This window comes from Lepidochelys olivacea (genome assembly GCF_965140295.1).
Source record: "Lepidochelys olivacea isolate rLepOli2 genome assembly, chromosome: 4".
NCBI classification, from domain to species: Eukaryota; Metazoa; Chordata; order Testudines; family Cheloniidae; genus Lepidochelys; species Lepidochelys olivacea.
The window spans coordinates 96,901,507-96,921,897 of record NC_140414.1 but is presented as its reverse complement, the minus strand read 5'-3'; the positions used below and the strand labels follow the sequence as shown (position 1 = coordinate 96,921,897).

The 20,391-nt window shown below is 45.3% G+C and overlaps 1 long non-coding RNA gene across 1 annotated transcript in view; it reads right to left on the bottom strand.

The window, feature by feature from the left end:
* Positions 1–47: 47 nt before the first annotated feature.
* The window catches only part of LOC311520201, a 206,867-nt gene continuing 186,523 nt past the window's right edge, over positions 48–20,391 (bottom strand). Inside the window, exon 5 of the long non-coding RNA XR_014711514.1 lies at positions 48–117. This is a non-coding gene — a long non-coding RNA (uncharacterized lncRNA). The remainder of the gene's footprint in view (positions 118–20,391) is intronic.

Genomic DNA, 20,391 nt, shown 5'->3' with positions numbered 1-20,391 from the left:
TTTTCTTCGCTGAAGATGGGAGGGATGGTTAAAATGCTAAAATAATACCTGCCTCCACCTGTGCTGCTTGGTATTTATTCACACAGTCTGCGGGTAATGACACGCCGACAGTGGTATCTGAAAAAACAAAACAAAAAACAAAGCAGAAGTTTTGATACCTGAACCTAATTCTCTACCCACCAAGATTACTGCTCCATTCAAGTGCACTCTATAGTCCCTTGTCTATATGTGTTTATTAGTTTCCACATACAGAAGGAAACACATTTTGAAAGAAAAAAAGCTTTGAACTTGGTTGTCCCCTCAGAACACCGCTGACATGGAAAGGGTGCGTGCTACCAGAGAAGAGAGGGAAAGAGCCTTGGTATGTGCACTGCCCAGGGCAAGGTTCTAATCAGAAGGTCTACAGTACTGGACTGTCCTGTGCCTCCTGCCGTGCCTCTGAGCTTGAGCAACAGCCATCCCCTCTGTCTGCCAACTAGCACTAGTTGTTGACAGCAGCATAAACACTAGCTCTCCATGTCTCCCTCAGAATAGCTCATGTACAGACACATTAGGAAAGCCTGCTTCCTAGGGCACTCCTATACACAGTGGAATGTTCCTGCCCTTCTGCTTATTTGCATAGATTGGTGGGGGTCAGAGGCAGCCTAATTTTGTCAATTAATTGATCTTCGACTACTAGCGGTAGATATGCCCAATGGCCTGTGATGGGATGTTAGTGGGGTGGGATCTGAGTTACTACAGAGAATTCTTTCCTGGGTGTCTGGCTGGTGAGTCTTGCCCATATGCTCAGGGTTTAGCTGATCGCCATATTTGGGGTTGGGAAGGAATTTTCCTCCCGGGCAGATTGGCAGAGGCCCTGGGTATTTTTCGCCTTCTGCTGCAGCGTGGGGCACGGGTCACTTGCTGGAGGATTCTCTGCACCTTGAAGTCTTTCTCTTCCCTGCACTGTTTTTCTCTTCCTGGTCGTTTGTTTCTGAAGTTCTTTCTTATAATCCTTCACTTGCATTCAGTTCAGACTGCTGATAAGGGACACATTGTGAATGATACAATATTCAATTTACATGTGAACAGATGGAGGGATGGACATTTCGCGTCTGACAAAGCTGTTTTTCACATTTGCTGGTACCTTGATACAGCCTTTAAGAATGTATTTTCAGTTAGGTATACATAACCTCTTACATAGTATTTGTACATACATTTCAAAATGGTATAGATGACCAGTGTGACACAGGCTTTCATTTGAGCCCTCACATGACATTATTTGGGTAACCAGAATGTACATCCTAGAATCAGGAGATACCTGTGACCCCCTCTGGATCCAGTGGTGCCGGAACAGAGGGAGCCAGGGGGGCCATAGCCCTCCCACTTTTTGAAAATAGACAGGCCTGACCCATCCACTTTTCACCATGGTGGACCCTGCCCCCTTCCCCTCCTCTTCCCCTGGAGGCCCCACCCCCCAGCCAGGCCAGCAGCTGGTGGAGCCTGGCCAGTTGTGGGAGCCATGCGGAGCCTCCACCTTCCTTCGGTGCAGGGGGCCCGAAAGCAGCCCCCGGCCCATGTCCCCTCCCCCCGGCATCTCTGACCAGCCCAGGGTAGGTGGAGGTGGAGGTAGAGGGTCCGCGCCAGCTCCGCACAGCTGCCCGCGCAGCTCTTACCCCGACTGGGCTCCAGCGGAGGGGCAGGGCCTCGGAGCCACAGCCTGGCCATGGTAAGAGCCATACAGTTAGCTTGGGGAGCCACAGCAAGGAGCCTCCACCTGCCTGTGGTGCAAGGGGCCCCCCCAAGAGCATCCTGCTGCTCATGGCTCCACCCCCTGGACCTTCCACCCAAGGGCAGGTGGAAGGTCCTTGCTGTGGCTCCCCACAGCTGCCACCACAGCTCTTACCATGGCCGGGCTGTGGCTCTGAGGCCTTGCCCCCCAGCCACAGGAGAGTCGGGGTAAGAGCTGCATGAGCAGCTGGGGAGGAGCCTGGATCCTTCCATGTGCCCTGGGTGGTGGACCCAGGGGACAGAGACACAGGCAGGGAGCTGCTTTTGCCCCCCCCCCATGTGGGGGGGGCACACCCCAGTCTCAGTCTAGTTTCCAGCTTGGCCGGGGCCTCTGGAGGAAGAGGAGGGGTGGGGGTGGGATCCCGGGAAGATGCAGGGTCTTGGGGGGAGTGAAGGGGCAAGGCTATGGAGGACAGAGGCCTCCGGCCCCCCCACTTTTGGGAAGGCTCTGCCGCATCTGTCTAGACACTTGCCGGTTGGCATTAAGAGGTTCTAGGGTCACAGTGGTTTTATAACAAAAAGTTATAGAAATACAAGTCTAACCACTTTTACATAGAAAAACCTCATTAGCAAAGCTAGAGGGTGTGCCAGAGAGGAAGCAAAAGAAGAATAGAACATTCTGTAAAATCATAAGCTATAAACAACTGAAAAACATTGACAATGGGGAATTGAGACAGAGAACAACGAGAAACTAAGACACTAGGATTTTTTTCCTGCACATATTAAAACTTAAGTATGATCTATGGTAGCAACAGAGTGAATTGCACTATTATAAACAAAATCTATCTGTTCCTTGTAGGAGTAGGTTTTTAAAAGTAGGAAGTGGAGGATATAAAAGCTAAATGGTGTTCTTATGGTTAGTGTCTGATTTTCCACAAATTTAAGCTAAGTGATTCCCTAATTTTGCTTGTTAAGTAACTAGATGTTTTGGGAAGCCATGTATATTGCAGACTAGATTTACATTCATGATCATTTGATATTGGTGCTAGAACTAGGAGTTCTGGGGGTCCTGCTGCATGCCCTAGCTTGAAGTGGTTTCCATCAGATACGGGGTTTACAGTTTGGTTCAAAGGCTCTCAGCATCTCCACTGTACAAATTGTTCCAGCACCCTTGTCATTTGATGTTATATGCTACTGTCTCCAGTCACAATTCCTTCCCCTTAACATCTTCCAAATGTTTGCTGATATTGTGGCATCTTTACTCCAGATGAAAAGTTAAGTAGACAGCTCCTCTTTAGAGTCAATGACTAATTGCTACAAGGCTAGTTGGGCCAGTACTTCAGATCTTTCCTAATACTACTCTTCCCCACTTCAATTTCTTGCCATGCACACCTATACATTATATTCCTTTGTTAATCATAGGCTTCCATTTAGAAGGACAAACCACTGTTAATGCATTGCAGGCTGAAGCTTTCTGGTTGGGTTCCAGATAGCATTGAAAAGTAACCTTCAGCCCACTGAAAACAAAAACAAAACTAATCAGGTGGTTTGGAGATGGCATTTTCTGTGCGCCTGAGAAATAAATGTCAATTTGTTCACTTCTCATTTAGGGCCTCATCCAACTCCCACTAAAGTTAATGATAGTCTTTTTATCAATTTTAATAGGCTTTAGATTGGATTTCTTAAGAGGCTCTAAATTTGGCCTCCATAAAATCCCTAGAATCTAGTGAGGAACCTGGATGCCAAATAACAATTCTTTATTTTTATTTTAAAAAACCATGAAGTCTTCCAGAAGTCCACCCCTGAGAAGTTAAACAAACCTCCTCTCTTTCAACCCCAGTAGCAACTCATCTTGTGAAAACTTCCCCAAAACAATATTTTAGCCTGATGTGATTATGCTGCTAAGTCTGCAGCAGCAGCTGCTAACTAATAAGCCTTCTTCCCAGTTAGGAAGCTGAGGTAGATACAAGAAGACGAAACATCCCATTCCCTGGCATTCCTTTGCTTGGGATGGGAGAAGCGCAGCTCATTCTCATTGTTTCAAGGGTTTGATAGCTGCAGGCTTCTTCATTGACTCTGACGAGGCAAATGAGGCTGAATATGACAAACTGTAGAAACTCTGTCTGAACGTAAAAAGGAAGCCAGAACATAATGTTCTCTATCTTCCAGTCACTGTATTATGACATCTTCGTTTTTCTTTCTTTCATCTTTACTGGAAGCTCTCAACAATTAGTTCTTTATGCCACTATTATTACCACAGGCCTGTTGGCAGTTTGTCAAGAGAGAGCCAAAGTACTCATTTGAATTACTAAAATAACGTGCTCTTTAGAATTCTCTGCCTTCAAGTACAACTAGTTCTACCTCTTACCCTCCTCTGCTGTTGGACTGTACTTTCTCCTGCTGAGTCAGATCTTCTCTGGGCAAACTGGGCCTATAGACATTTTTCACTTCACTTCAGTGGATGCATGTCATCAGTCTGTAGAATTTTTGACTCCCAAGGACATAGAAGATGTGGAAGACAAAGTCCAATATCTGCTTATTCTACCTTCATTATTTTTGTTCCTGGTCTACAAACATGTTGATGTAACTAGAGAAAGTCTGAATGAAGAGAGGTGCTTTGTTTTACAGATGATCTTTTTGCTTTGCTTATTAATGATTTATTGAGTTATGTATTTAGTTCTTTTTACCGATAGGCATGGTTCTTGGAGATTTTTGTTGAGGAGAGGTGATTTATAACCATTAATGTGTCTCAATGGAGCCATATGAAACACATGAAGAAAAGTAGGAAAAAGTGAAAGATTGAGATTTTCCTCTTTCACCATCTGCTGCACCATATATATATGCTTATGTCCTTTTCTTCAATGCCTATAATCTCTGTGTTTAGAGTGGTTTAAAGTTCTGTCTTATTTTAAAATAGAAAGGTAAAACCTCTTCACACTCCATTTGCTGGCCAGCTGGAATGACAATGCCTCTTCTTGCTTATTTAAGAGAATTCAGAGCAGAAGGGGATAGACATCACACAGTTGGTATTCTCCAAGTAAAAAATGTCAATGGGAAACAAGGGAAAGACAGGTTTCAGAGTAGCAGCCGTGTTAGTCTGTATTCGCAAAAAGAAAAGGAGGACTTGTGGCACCTTAGAGACTAACAATTTATTTGAGCTACAGCTCACTTGCTTATGCTCAAATAAATTGGTTAGTCTCTAAGGGAAAGACAGCTTCAAATGGCTTAAAAGCGTACAGAGGAGTTATGAATGAGAACTGATTTCAGCCTGACTTCACAAGTCTCCTCTCCAAAGCCAAAATTACTCATTCACTAGCAGTAAGTATCTCTAGATAGTATCCAGCAAAAGCAAGTTCTATGACTTTAGTGTGTCATTCTCACCATGGGTGGGAAGTTCCAGTAGGGCCAGAGATTCAAAAACCAAGCTGAAATGTTATTATAATGTAATTATACGATATAATCACAACAGTCATGGAAAAGGAAAGTGCATAGCAGCGGAAAATAGACTGATTGCATTGGAACAACATTTGAGAAAGTAATTCTTCTAGTTTTAAAAAAATATTCTGGTTCTCATTTTTTATGGAGAACCCTGTTGTTCTTTTATTTAAATGGTACACATGAGATTTAGTATCTATTTTTGTGCAGTAGGAGATTCATTTTACTCTCTACACTTACATCAGTTTCCTCGGGTCATTATCTTTATACTTCTTTCATAATTAAATAATGGATAAATTTGTTGAAAACTAAATATTTCTGCCTTTTTCATGATTATCTGCACAACAGTCCCTGAGAAAGTGTCAGTCTCCATAAAAAATGCTTTCTTTACTCTAATGCTAGCTAATGAACTTAAAATCCTGTCTTTCTGCTGGTTTTAGGGTTTTCTATAGTATCCATCCACTAGAATACTTAAGCACTCCCCAGCTACCTTAACATCAGCATGGCAATGTCCCTAATGGACTTCATGGGGTCATTTGCTTTTCTCCTTTCACTGGTCACAGGAAATTGTGTTTGGGGTAGATGCACAATTTTTCTTTTTTAAATATCCCAGTTATGGCGTTGGAGAGTCTTGCAGTATGCACTAAAATTTTAGACTGCTCTAATCTCTGCTGGGTTTTTTTCCCCACAACTCTATTAACCTCACATTTTCCTTGGGTGTTTATAAACTGCATTGTTAAACCATGCCTATCTGTGTTGGTGGGTTCTGGATGTGAATATGGCAGCTGGGTCCCCCCCATGATGAAAATCAGAACCAGGGTCTTGGACTGGCAGTGGGGGAAGCAGAGTGGGATCCAGTCACGGGACTGGAGCACAGAAGTGATATGATCCCAGCAGTGCATCCTGTTGAGGAGGGCGGGCTGCTGCATTCTGCACAACCTAGGGTCTTTTGACTTGCTTCCACCTTGAGACACAGACACAGCATATTGTGGTAATCCAGTGGGGAAACGATGAATACATGAATACGCTGGGGCCAGATCTTCATTTATGGGGTAAGGGGAAAGTTTCCTAGCAAGCTGAACATGGAAACATTTTTTCAGCACGGATGGTACCTGTTTATCTAGGATAAGTGAAGAGTGAAATAGGACTCTGAAGATCATACCACTTTGAAAAACCTGGGTACATACCTGTACTAGAAGGGGAGGTCAATGTTTCAGTCAGTTATTTCCCTCTCCCTACAGGCATTGCTTTGGTCTTGTCCAGGTTTACATGCAGCCAGCTGTTCTTCTTCCAGGTGCTGACTTCTTGTCGGCATTGGGACATCCCTGTGATGGGACTGATTGCATCGGTGGAATTTTAGATATATGGGTGGAGATTATAGGCATTCTGCTGGTTGGGGAGCCCATGTTGTCTCATAAGCTTTTAATAGATTCATCTACACATTGAAGAGGAAGTGGGACACATTCTATCGTTCTGGGACACAAGAAGTGAGAGCTCTTGTGGAAGAGGCGCAAGTTGCCCTTCACCACCTGAGACCTTGTTTGAGTAATGATCAAAGCCACTGTACTGCTGCACCATCTACTGCAGCTACGTCATTAAGATGATCAGCCACACCGTAGGGTCAACTGTTTCAAATGCTGGAGAGAGATTGAGGAGGATGAGTGCTGTGATAACAGCTTCTATTAGTCTCCATGAGAAGCTCATCTTATAGTGCTACTAGGGCTCTTTTCATACCGTACCCTGCCTAAAGCCCTTATATGCATTCTAATCAACCAATGCCACTTTGAAATATTAAATAATTGGCAATACAGAAGTACTAACTGATTGCAACAATTACTTGTTATGTTAAGAAAAATCAGTTAATAAAGCTTTTAAATTTAGCTAACCAAAAGAAACATGGGGAATTAAAATCTCACATTAAGTGTTATTTTTCCCCAAAAATCCTTTGATTAGTTTAAAAAACTCCTTGTTTGCATGCCTATGACTATCAAGCTCAGCAAAAGTACCAATCTTCAGCAAAATATTTTGGCTAGATAAAGACAGTTTGCCCTTTGAAAGGAAGTCACCGAGTTCTAAAGGAAAGAACCGATGAAACTTGGGCCACAGCAAAGAAAAAGATTTGAACTTGTGAGAATAGTAACAGACCAAAGGAAAATGCTAAGGGCAGTTCAAATTGTGGAAAAAAATAAATTACTTCAGAGGGGAAATAATCTAGAGGACATTTCTCTCTAATTTCTGCAAGAAAAATGCTAACTTTCTGCTACTTGACAAGTGTATTAATTAAAAAATCCAGCATATATTTCTGAGACTAGATAACAGGCTAGAAGCAGTTGGGAAACATGCTTATAATGTTTTGACTTGGGTTCTCTGAATTGGTGCCAAAAGCTGGGTGCATTCCAACCCCTCCCCACCACCAGTTCTCAGAGTCAAAAGTAGTCACAGACGAACTTTTATAATTGTATTTCAATTACTTAAGGTGGGTGTTTGGGTTTGGCTACTTGTTTATCATATCAGCTTTTAAAAATCTGCCCAGCTTGGCTTTTACATTAGCACCCTATTGAGACAAATGGGGAAGTTTACACTCTGGTGGTAGCATCATCATTTCAGGCTGCCTGGATATAGTATACTGCACAAGGAAGCAGTGCACTGATTTACTTATTGAAGGAGCTACAAATTGGCTTCTAAAAGTTAACACCCAAGGGAGAAGTCATAATTCTGGAGGACATGAAATTGTATCATCATCCCAATTGACATGGAAGCTCCAGATTCAGGGTATATCTCCTCTGCAATTACAAACCCACAGCTGGCCTGTGCCAGCTGATTCAGGCACACAGGGCTCTGGCTAAGGGGCTGTTTAATTGTGGTGTAGACATTTGGGCTCATGCTGGAGCCTGGACTCTATGATCCTGTGAGGTAGGAGGGTGCCAGATCTTGGGCTGCAGCCTTAGCCCGAACATCTACACTGTAATTAATCAGCCCCTTAGCCCAAGCCCCATGAGCCCAAGTCAGCTGGCACGGGCCAGCCAGGTGTGTCTAGTTGTAGTGTAGACATATCCCCAATGACCCCAAACTCCCTGTCCAAAGAAGCATGCTTTAACACTGTGTTTAAACATAGCTTGCAGTAAAACTGGTTCTAACACATGCTGGCAGGTCAAATGGACACAAGTTGTGTTACTCCTGTTTCTAACCCATTTCAGTGGCATTACCCTTGTTTGGCCTTTGTCCAAAAAGTCAGCCAAATTGTGTTAGAAACAGATTTGCAGTGCCTGCATGTGAACAATGTTTCACATGGCTTTGAAATGCCGTCCTTTGGTTAGTGAAAATATGACCACTGAGTTAATACAGCATAGATTTACCGAGTTCTCTTCACAATCAGTGGGGCTAAATGAGACCCAATTACTTTTATAATCAGTAGCTTCCAATTCAGAGGCACCATGCTCGAGGCACGCTCGGCACCTTTACTAAAAAAACAACTCAAAATGGTGCCTGATAAGCAGGGCAATTTGCTTGAATACCTCCCAGAGAAGAAATGTGTGTCTGGGTGTGGAAACAGTACGGTCATTTTGTCCTGGCACACAGACAGATGGCATCAAGACAGCTTTGGGAGGAGTGCTGGCTGCACCTTTCTGAAGGTGAAGTAAGTCTTCCAGCTCATGGCATTTCCCCCAGTTCCTATGAGGTACGGTGCCTTAGACAGGCATGTCGTCCCACCCACTTACAGATTTAATAATTTTATTAAGATAATGTTGAAGTAAAAAGAAAACGGTACAGAGTTTAAGCATAGAAGTTTCTGGTTATCAGGGAATAAGGTACAGATTATCAAGGAGTGCGAAATTCGGTTTAGGAACAGGTGGCGTAAGGAATACATAATCTGCAATCTCCCCGATTGGGGGTAAAAGTTTAACGGGTCAAAGTACAGACATTGAGCTATTGGGGGTATGTTGTCCATATAATGGCTATGTTCAGGTGTGGAGTATAATGAGTGGATACGATGATGAGGATGGATCAACCCTCATTTGGTGGGATTTAGTGTTCAGTGAGTTTATGGTTCCAGTTCATATGGCCCAATGGAAAAAGTCTCTCAGCCCCTTTCCCACAGTTGATGCATTATGTCGTACCGGCTCACACCTCCTGGTACTGTCGGTGGCTGGTGATGTGTTCGATGTAGATGTCCCTGGACCATCGGATGGTGTCCGAGACCATGAGGCCCCGCATGAGCCGTGCGTAGCGTCGACCGATCCCACAGGTCCGCAGCACATGCTCTTTGCAGGGGTCCCAAGCGCCCAGGGCTCCGACAATCAGGGCATCCATCTGCACCTCGTAGCCCTTCGCTCTCAGGGTGTTGGCCAGGACGGTGTATTTTTCTAGCTTATGAGCTCGGGATTCGCGGAAGGCCAGGGTCCTGTTCTCGAAAGAGACCGTGATGTCGACGAGGATGATCTTTTTCTGGGCCTCATCGGTGATTACCGCGTCAGGTAACAACTGGCTGTCAGTACCGGGGATGGCACAGTTCACGGCGACCTCCCCTGGGCGCGGTGCAATGGCTTTCACTAGGCGGTTCTGGATGGCATTGTGGAGCAGCTGCCAGGCTCTGGAGTGGGGCTTGCAGCTGCACAGGACATGGGGCAGGGTCTCATTCCTGCAATGCTTGTCTCGGTTCCCGTGGCGGACAGCTCTGTTGAGCGGGATGCAGTTGAGCCGGGCGCGGTGGATGAACGACCAGTCGGCAAAACGGGTGAAGCCGCCCCCGGCGAGGAAGTGGTTGCTGGCGTCCCACTCGCTGGTCAGTTCGAAGGCTTTACCCTGGTCCGGTTTATGCTTCAGGGTTTCCATGTACAGCGAGTGGATGGCCGCCTTCAGGGTCCTCTCCAGCATGCCCCTGGTGCTCGGGGTGACGATGGTGTTGTTGTCGGACCTGATCTGCGGCACCAGGACTCCCAGCTCCTGGTGCTCCTCGCACCACTCCCAGCGGCAGCCGATGCGCTTCCCCAGGCAACGCGTGGCATTGTGAGCGTGGGACCACAGTGAAGTGATGTTGCCACTGTCCTGTCCGAATTTGCCATCCAGGGAACAGCTCAGGAAACTGGTGATGTCTTGGTTGGAGGGGGCTCTGCCGATCCGCTTCTTTGTTGTGTGATGGAAGGCGTTTGTTGCGATGTTCCTTACCATGGCGTCAGGACAAGTCAGCAGGTGGAAGGCGTGGGTCATCACTGCAATGTCACACAGGTCACCCATACGGGGGACATTGGCACCGCCATGCCTGTGAGCGATATAGACCAGCTCATTGCTGGCCCTCTGGGGAAGGAACAGCCACTTCTTCATGAGCTGCCGGACGATCTTGTCTGCCTTGTTGAGGGGTACCTTCGCCACGGCGGATCCCCTTAGGACGAACGAGATTCAGGGGATCAGGAAGGTGTTCAGGGTGTTTATCTTCTGCCACGGTGCTAGCAGGAAGGCGTCAATCTTGGCGGCATCCCGCAAGATCTCCTGGATGGTGTCCTCGGGTGTCTGCTGGACACAGAAACCTGTCGGCGTGCCGAGGTGCCAGTACACCTGCCTCTCTGCCAGGGGGATGACGGGCTTGCCCTGGATCTGGAACCCTGTTGTCTGCACCGAGTCCCTTTTGCGGCCGTCGATGTGGACAGATGCGCACTTCTTTGCATTGAAGCGGAGCCCCATCCAATTGGCAGCTCGACTGGTGGCATCTAGCATACGTTGGAGGTTCTCTGGGTCGTCCGCGGTCAGAACCAGGTCATCCGCGTAAGCCAGGATGCTCACCCTCTCACCGTGGAGGTTGAAGCCATCTGCGCCATTGGAGATCGCTCGCAGCAACGGCTCCATGGTGAGGTTAAAGATGATGGGGCTGAGGGGACAGCCCTGCTTAACTCCGCTCCAGATCGGGATCTCGGCGGTCTCCCCTTTGACCGAGCGAATGGTGGTGCTGCAGCCCTCATATACTTCTCGGATCACACGGAGGAAGTTCTCTGGCATCCCAAACTCCTGTAGCATGGCAAAGATGCGGTGGTGGGGCATGGACCCAAAGGCGTTAGCCAGGTCAAGCCACGCTACCGTGCACTGCCTCTGCGCCCTTCTGGCCGTTTCGATGGTGGTTTGTTTCTATAAGCTTCCTCTCCCTAGCATGCATAATTTAGCCCTGACAGCTCTTCCACAGGGTTTCCTGAATCTATTTTGTACCTCTGCATCTTCGAATGTGGTAACAAATGCTTCTTGGTATAAAAGGAAGTCAGCTGCAGTAATAAGAACTGTGCTATGCTAGAAAGTCTCCTATAAGGAGGACATTGTTCAGAAAGCCAGGAAGTGGAACTACACAGTAGAAATAAATCCAGACAAGGCAAGCATTTTAAGAAGGTAATCGTCTGTGCATGGAAAAGACTGAGACACCTGTGAGGAGTCTAGAATCAGAATAAATTTGCAAAGCCATGCATGAGAGGCAGCAGGGACCATATCTTACTCTAAGTTTGTAAAGCAAGATGAAAATTTATGACACTACATTATGAATAATGAGAATATATTTTGCTTACTTCACATACTGGATGCTGGACAGTAATTCTCAACAGAGAAACCTCACTTTACCAACCTGAATAAAAACAATTCACTAAAATGCTATAAGATGCAATCGTCAATACTGGCATCAGACTATGTTGTGCACATTTGGAATTGGACAGAAGGCATCTGTCAAGGCTGATTCCCCACTCTGGCACTTCGAGTGCAGAAGGTGGGGCCCTGCAAGGATTCTAAAAATTAATACTGGCCACTCCAGGCTTGTATTAAACTCCCAAGTTTACAGCTTTTCTCTGACCTTGGATTCGTAAATGTTGCCACCATCCAAGTGCAGAACCCCGTTGAGAGCTCAGGAAGGCACACTTGGGAATACCCTCAAACCCTTTCACCCCCCTCCGGGGAAGAGCTGAGAAAGAAAAGAAAAGGGGGGAAAAAAAGAAAAGGAAATCAGCTGTTGCCACCAGCTAATAAAACAACATATGCACAAACCTCTTAAGACACAAAAATCCAATTCTGTTCTTATAGGTAAATTGTATTAATAAAAAAAAATACATCTGGGAACTCAGGCTACTGCTAGATTTTTAAAAGAGCAACTGCAAGGATTAAGCACCAAGAATAGCTTTCTTGAGGTCCAATTTAAAGGTTACAAGCAAAACAAAAGCACCTGGGGTTAGCCCAGGGGAAGCCACAAGCCATAAAGAAATAAAAGGGATAAACATAATCGTGTCTTCCTAGACATTTCCTGATCTACTTACATATCTGAGGTTTTAAATGAGTAGTTTCTAGGTATGATACTGATTATTTTTTCATACCTGGCCCAAGCTTCTTACAGCATAGCTGCTGCCCTGTCCACCTCTCCCCAGGAGAACACCAGACAGACCAAAGGGGAGTCTTTTCTCAATTTTAAAAAGCTCTAGCCTTCCCATTAGCTCTTTTGGCTAGGTGCCCACTCACTTCCTTTTACCTATGTATAGCAGTGAGATTTTTTTAACCCTTTACAGGTAGAGCAATTAGAGAACAGCTACTAAGAGCGATTTTACAGCTACTGGCTGGCTGGGTGTCCATAAAAGGGAGCTACCCCCGCCACACCCTTCATTTATTACAGCATCTCTTCAACTGGCAGGCTGCTTAATGTATGCAATATATTAACCATGGTCTTGATTTGCATTGTTTATAACATTATAGTTTTTTGCTAGACTTTGTTATGGACATGGCATGTACTTGTTCTCCTTTGGCTAAGTTTTCCCCACACAGAATGGTTTAATGGCTCTCTGATGTCAATGCAACTTACTGGTGGTTGCAAAAGTGGGTTTTCTTTTGTAGACAAGGAGCCAGTTGTCGCTGGTATTTCTACCACTGTCTCATGTAGATTTCCTGTGACAAGTGTTAGCCCATATGGCAATCACACAAGAGAGCCAGTAGGTGACAGAGGTCTTCCAAGGCAGAGAGGCTGGTTGAAGAGGAGAATAAAGCCTGGTTGACACTTAAAACTTTGGTTGACATAGCTATGGCACTCAGAGGTGTGAAAAATCCATACTCCTCAGCACCACAGCTATGCCAACCTAACTCCCAGTGTAGAGTGCAGTTAGGCCAACAGAAGAATGCTTCCATCAACCTAGCTACTGCTGCTCGAGGAGCTGGAGTCCTATAGTGATGAAAAAACCCTTTCCATCACCGTAGTCTGCCTCTATGCTATGGGATTACAGCAGCATCACAACGGCACCACAGCTATGCTGTGGTAATGCCCATATTGCAGACATGGCTTAAGTTGACAGGAGGCAGAGCAAATAGAAGGCTTGGGGTTAGTGAGGAAAAGTGAAAGGCCACAGAAGGGACATGACCCTCTCCTACACAATTCCTCCTCTATATTTCCATTCATAATGAGACCTGCAGCTCACGTACTGTGCACACTGAGCTAACAATCATCTGTACCCACCTTAGAGAAGCCACTGACCCTTCTCCAGGTCATGAGGGCACAACCCCCTATCTGGCTCTTATCCATATCCAGTGAAGACACAACACCTTCCCTTCCTTCCACCTTCCATTTCACTATCATCCAGAGTACCAGGTTGATTCCATTCACCCCTTGAAATGGAGACTAGGAAACATGATTGTATTGACAGTACTGCATCCATCGTCCCAACACTGGAGACCCTGGTGGTGAGAAACATTCATTTGTAGAAACGATGTGAAAAGTTTCTGAAATTGCTGTAATGTTCATCATCTACATTTGCCACCATTAGGGGGGAAGGGACACTAGGTGCTATGATATGGGGTCAGGGCCAGTGGGTCTGGAACTGTGTGGAGATCATAAAGCTTTAGAGCAGCGGTGGGCAAACTTTTTGGCCTGAGGGGCACATCTGGGTATGGAAATTGTATGTCAGGCCATGAATGCTCAAGAAATTGGGGTTGGGGTGCAGGAGGGGGTGAGGACTCGGGGTAGAGCCAGAAATGAGGAGTTCAGGGTGCAAGAGGGGGCTCCGGGCTGGGTCAGGGGTGCAGGCTCAGAGTGGCGCTTACCTCAAATAGTTCCTGGAAACAGCGGCATGTCTCTCCTCCAGCTCCTATGCGGAAGTGCAGCCAGGCGGCTCTGTGCGCTGCCCCGTCCGCAGGCACTGCCCCTGCTGCTCCCATCAGCCACAGTTCCCGACCAGTGGGAGCTGCAGGGATGGTGCTTGGGGCGGGGGCAGAGCGTGGAGCCCCCTGGCTGTCCCTAAACATAGAAGCCAGAGCGGGGACATGCTACTGCTTCCGAAAGTCTTGGCACATGCGCACAGAGCGGCCTCCGACCCCAGTCCCTGGCTGGAGCGTGGGAGCAGGGCAAGCCCCAGATCCCACTCCCCAGCAGGAGCTCGAGGGCTGGATTAAACCAGCTGGAGGGCCGGATGTGGCCCCTGGGCCGTAGTTTGCCCATCCCTGATCTAGAGGCTATTACAGCCCTGAGGCTGCATAAGCAGCTGCAGAGCAGCTCCAAAGCCACTTGATGGTCTGACGTAGAGAACTCTTTCTATCTTGGCTCCCCATAATTCTCCTTAGCACTCAGCCTGATTTAAACTGCACAGTTTACGTACTTCCATTTTGAGCCATGTAAACTGACTAGATCCCTCACAGATGCAGTTGGACTTCTATACGCACTGCTGACACAGCACTTCTAATAATATTCAACTGCTTCAAAGTGCTGTGCAAGCACTCATTAATCTTCACTAATACCCCCGAGAGGCAAGTATCTGCGAGCAGGCACCTTTCCCAAGCTACTCTCTAGTGCAATCCAAATCCTTCTGGGGGTTTGGTTTTATTAGTGCAGAAATTAACAACAACAAAGCATAAGAGTTGAGCTCAGACTTTCTCCCTGGCTTGGCTGCTCCTAGGGTTACTAGCTTAAAATGTCCAATCCTTTTCCAGATCTTTCTAGGAGGTCACATCTGCCTCCCTTATATCCAGCTGCGGTTGCTAACTACCTGCCCAGCCTTGTCTACACTAGGGGAAATGGTGTATTTTAGGTGTGTTAGCAAACATGTTTTAATTTCCTGCTGTTTAAGAACATGTTAGAGTCTAGTGCAGACATGTTTTAACACCTTTATAAACATGATAGCTGCTCATGGTCAGCCCGAGCCTACAATGTTTTTAAAAGTGTTAAAACTGGTCTACATTGTACATTAACCCTTTCTCCACAGGATCAACACCTGCTAACAGGGTAGATTGTTTAAGCCAAACACTGTCAGCCTATCATCATTGGGCCTTTATTACATATGGAGAAATAGTTATTTTGCCTGATTCTCCAGTGCTTTGCCCCTTCTGTTGCCATTTGCACTTGCACATGGCATGCCAAGTGGGTGTATAAAGCTACCATTTTGATCTGGTTGCATTTTATATGCACTTTATACTCAATGGACCAATTCTCTATTCTCCCAAGATTCATGGGATAAGAGGGTAGGGGTAAAGGTGACATTAATCCACCTTTGCATCCTGTATCCTTCGCCTTCCCTAAGGCCTATCCGTCTGCGGCAAAAATCAGCACACCCACAAGGGTGCTTTAATTACGCTCAGCTGCAACAGCCCCAAGAGGCCATTCTGCTGCTGAGAATTGCTGGAGGGCAGCATAGTGTGCTTTGGTCACATCCCCTCCCCATCCCCTACACTGAGGGAGATGCCAGAGCTGGCATAAAGCTATTCCAGTAGCTGTACTCAGCCTGTAGAATCTCCTCATGCTGGGCGTATTTCCTGGGGCCATTTCCATTGGCTTTCTAGTTTCTTTATGCTGTCAGAGAAATTTAAAGGAGCCAGACTGCAGCTAAGAATCTGGCCCATTCGTAGAAATGCAAATGACTACACAAGGTGTAGGGCAGTGCATAATCAGACACAGAAAAAGGTTAAATGATTTGCCTAAGGCCACTAAGTGAATGACTGACATAGCTAGGATTATAACTCAGGGCTTCCCATGCTCAGTCCACTACACCATGCTGACTCTTTGCAGGTAAAGATCAAAAGATCCAGAAATAATTGCTTCCTGTTTTGTTCTTTCTTCACCAAGAGATGCAATGTCATCTGGTTGCCTCACATTCAATTTAAAATTTGACAAAGATGATGACATGAGTTAACCAAATGGATGACTCAGGAACATTACAGATAGATCATGTCTCATTGTGATAATTAAAAAGGCAGAGTAAACAGGAGAGCCTCACACCAGGCCTTGCTGATTGCTCAGCAGACTGTCAGAAGAAGCAAGTTCCTCAAGGACAGGCCCTCTCCATGGAATGTCCTGCTGCTAGCCTGGGAAAAAAAAATCAAATCAAGAAACAGGCAGCAAGAATGAGCTAACAGCCATGGAAGGGGAGGAGATGCTTGAGCAGAAAGGAAAACCCCCAGGTAGAAGCATGCTGTGGGCTCATTTATCTCCTATAAAAATGCATTTCTGTTCCCTTACATTGTAATAGTCATTGCCTAGGGCAGGGATTACATATGTGCCTGATTGCTGAGCAGGGTGTCAGCCAGGACAGCTCTCTGAATCCTCCCCAGCTGTTGTGCCCCTTGTGGAGCTGGTTGACACAATCTGGCCCAGCATCTGAACCATGCTGCTTTGGGGATTTCTTGTTTTTAGAGTAACCTTTGGATCTAAAATGTAGACCTAAAACAAAATGATCATCGCTGGTCTATTGAAGCTGGTCCTACAAATCTGCAAGAGCTGCCTGTAGAATCCCAGTCTATCAATAATTCAGTACACTAAAGCTCTCCTATTTCTTCTACTATCTCCAGTGGGACAGGTTCTCATCTTAATTACAGAAGTGTAAATCAGGAGTAATTTCAGTGAACACAATAATCGGGTGTGAGATCAGAACAAGGCCCACTGCCTCATTTCAGGCTACATTCAACTTATTCATGATTTCCCAGCAAAGCTGCAATTACAGTTAGTACTGTTTGGATAAAATTTCAAGGTTACTTGGAAGTCAACTGCTAAAGTCATTAGGGCTTCCCAGAATAATGACACTTTCCTTAGTATTCTATCAAGGCCTATCAACAATATGAGCCCTAAGGAGTGTCCCATGTTTGCTCTTTACTGCCCCAATCCTCAAGGCTCTTATGTCATGTCATAATGATTGTCTCCCCAGTTGAGCACAGAGGCCTGTGACTTCCTCCAGAGTCAATCAGCGTTGTTCCTGAAATAACCCCACAGCTGCAGAGTGGCATGTAATCACCATAAACATGACAGGCAGTGACATCCAAGATGTGGAGCTCATTGCAGGACATAGTTTATTCCCTCATGCTGTCTCATTTCTCCTTCTCTTGCTCCGCATCTCCACTTCCTTTACTTCTATCACACTTTCTTTCTAATGCTCTCTCTGCCCCTCTCCCATCAACTTTCCTCCACACTCCCCCTATATCTCCACCTCTTCTCCCTTCACCAGTGGCTGCTCATGCAGCTGCCTTTCCCATTCCCTAGAGCAGCAGAGTTCTGATCACAGGGAGTGGAGCAGACCCAGCTGCCTGCTCTCATATTGCAGGACATACCAATAATATGTCCAGGAAAAAAGCTGAAAATGGGACATGCTTCCAAAAGCAAGACAATTGAGAGCCCGGGGCTGACTGTGCTGCTTGTCTTGCATTTTTGGTCCAGAAATGAAGGGCTCCTGTATGTCAGTGCAATTTGCTACTGCTAGATTTAACATATCAGATATTTCCAAAACTATCTTAACTTATGTCATTAAGACATTTTCTCCCTCTAGAAGGGGTTGTTTCTCTCACTCTCCAACCACTGACGTGCTTTTGATGCAAAAAATAGATCCTTAATAGACTTTAATCTTGCAAAAAAACAGAATGATGTGCATGCCATAATATTGTGAAATGTGTTTTCTCTTTATTTTATGGAGTTATAAAAATGCTGACAGCTGTATGAAATTTACTCTGGGGAGGAGATGTTAATTTAAAGTGAAATGCAATGGAAAGTGTTTGATAGCAATTGCATTTAATTTATTCTTGAGCTTTCCTGGAATGGCGGGTCATTGCCTGGAATGGCAACCTCCAAACTTCTTAAAGTAAAAGCAAACCATTTGCTTTTAAATTCTTATCCAACTCTGGTTGTGACTGGAGTTAAGACGCTGACACAATACAGTCAAATTGCTCAATGGGCTACCGGAAGGCACTCAGATACTACAGTAATGGGTGCAGTATAAGAACCTATACAGAACAGAACATACTGGCAGCACAGACAGGGGATTTGAAGGAGATATTTACCATTCAGATGGTCAGAGAGTAAAGCAGGATCTGTCTTTGAAAATTACAGTGTTATTCGCAGCCATTCCCACCATCTGATCACCTTCCTAAAGAAAAGGGGCTTGAAACATAGGGCTGGGACCTGAATCAGTAGCAAAGAAAGAAGATATATGGCAACCAGAAGAGATGAACCCAAAGCACAACTCCATTGTGAACACTCCCAGTAGTTAGGGGAAGTCTGGATCCATATCTAAATTCAACTTCAGAGCCAGGCCCTACCTCTACATAGAGCTCAACCAAAACTTTAGATCCAAACATCAGGGCTCATTAAAAAAAATGCAGGGACCCATACGTAGCCCATCCGCAAAGGCCAACATTCTATTTATCACCTTCTCGCCTCAAACAGTTTTATCATGCCTGATTATGGGGAAGGTGGGAGGGTTGGAGGCTTTAGTTCTAGGGGTTATGGCCAGTAGTCAAGGTCACCAGTAACTGGCTTGTGCATTTTTGCCTATGAGCACATTCTCTCCACAAAGCTCTGCCAACATAAAGCAGTTTTCTCTACACCAGCTGGTCCTGGAGAATGAGTAATGAACATCCTACTCTCATTTCAGTCTGTCCATGGTGGGGTCCCAGTGTTGAGGCCTGGCCCCTACCTGTACTGATGATGCTAATCTAGCACTTTTAAGGTTAGCAGGCTCAGAAGTCAACCTACATTTTATATCTGCTTTAAAATTCTGAGGAGGAGAACATTGTTCTTTTCCCTCTGTGTGGCTATTTTACTATGCCCTTATAAAAATCAAAATACCTCCTGAAATGTAAGGAGCAGAAAGAACGCCTAGAAGTGACATGAGAGATCTGAGAATTTATATTTATTTATTTCTGTGGTCAAGATGGCAGGAAATACTAAATATCTCTGGTTCCCATTACCATAGTAACCGAGCACTTCACAGTCTTGAATGTACTTATCTTCACAATACGCGTGTGTGATAGGCCAGTGCTATGAGTAGCAGAGCCACAGAGAGACTAGATGATTTGATTGGAGCCTCACATGAGGGATCAAACCGGGGTCTCTCAAGTGCCAGGCTAGCACTCTAAACATTGGACTCACCATCCTTCCTCTCTTGGATGAGCAAATCTCACAATTACTAATAATGAAATACTAATCATCTCTAGTATAATGCTACATGTGTTCTCTGATTTTAAGGTAGTAAAAGAGTACTGATTAAAAAAATAATAATTGAAGGCCTAAGGAGACGTGAAGTTTGAATTAAAGTGGAATTATTTCAGAGTGGTAAAGTGTTATGGAAAATATGGTGAAAGAAAATTATGTTTTTAATGTGCAACCACACTTTTAACTTAGGGGACACCTACACCCACACACTTATACTACCACTAGAGTTTGGAAATACAATGCTTTTAAAGGACAGCATGATGGAAAAATAATTCTGAACTCCAAGAGGATAGACAACACAGGACATTGTTAGTCAGACCCTCCATTTGGTACTCAGAAAGGTTGATAGTTTTTAACATGCTACCATGTGGCAGTGAGGAAAATGTAAGAACCCCAACATCCTGCTTTTAGCAAATATATCCTTTATTTGGGGCAGGGGGGGCAAATGTGAAAATTGCCTGAAGCTGACATTGGTTGTGTTCACATCAAGGAGCTAACAACTATCCTAATAATGTTTGCTTTGTTTCATAATATGGTATTCTTTGTCTTGCTGCTGTTCTTTCATTTTCTATGTTAAATGAAATGTGGGTTAATCTCTCCTAGCAACCAGGAGTGGCAACGGGAATTTTGCAAGCAAGTTCTCCAGGTGAAGGAGGAATGACTACATGACCATTGGGGCGAGACTGTTGTGTGTGTATTGTTTTGTGCTTGCTTGCTTGAAGTTTATAGTGTGATCTGTTTGGGCGGCTGTGTGCTGAGCCTAGTGGCCAGCTAGGCAAGGCTGAGAGCTTCCCAACAAGGCTCTGGCCTGTCATCTTTTGATCTCTGTTCCCTTTACAATA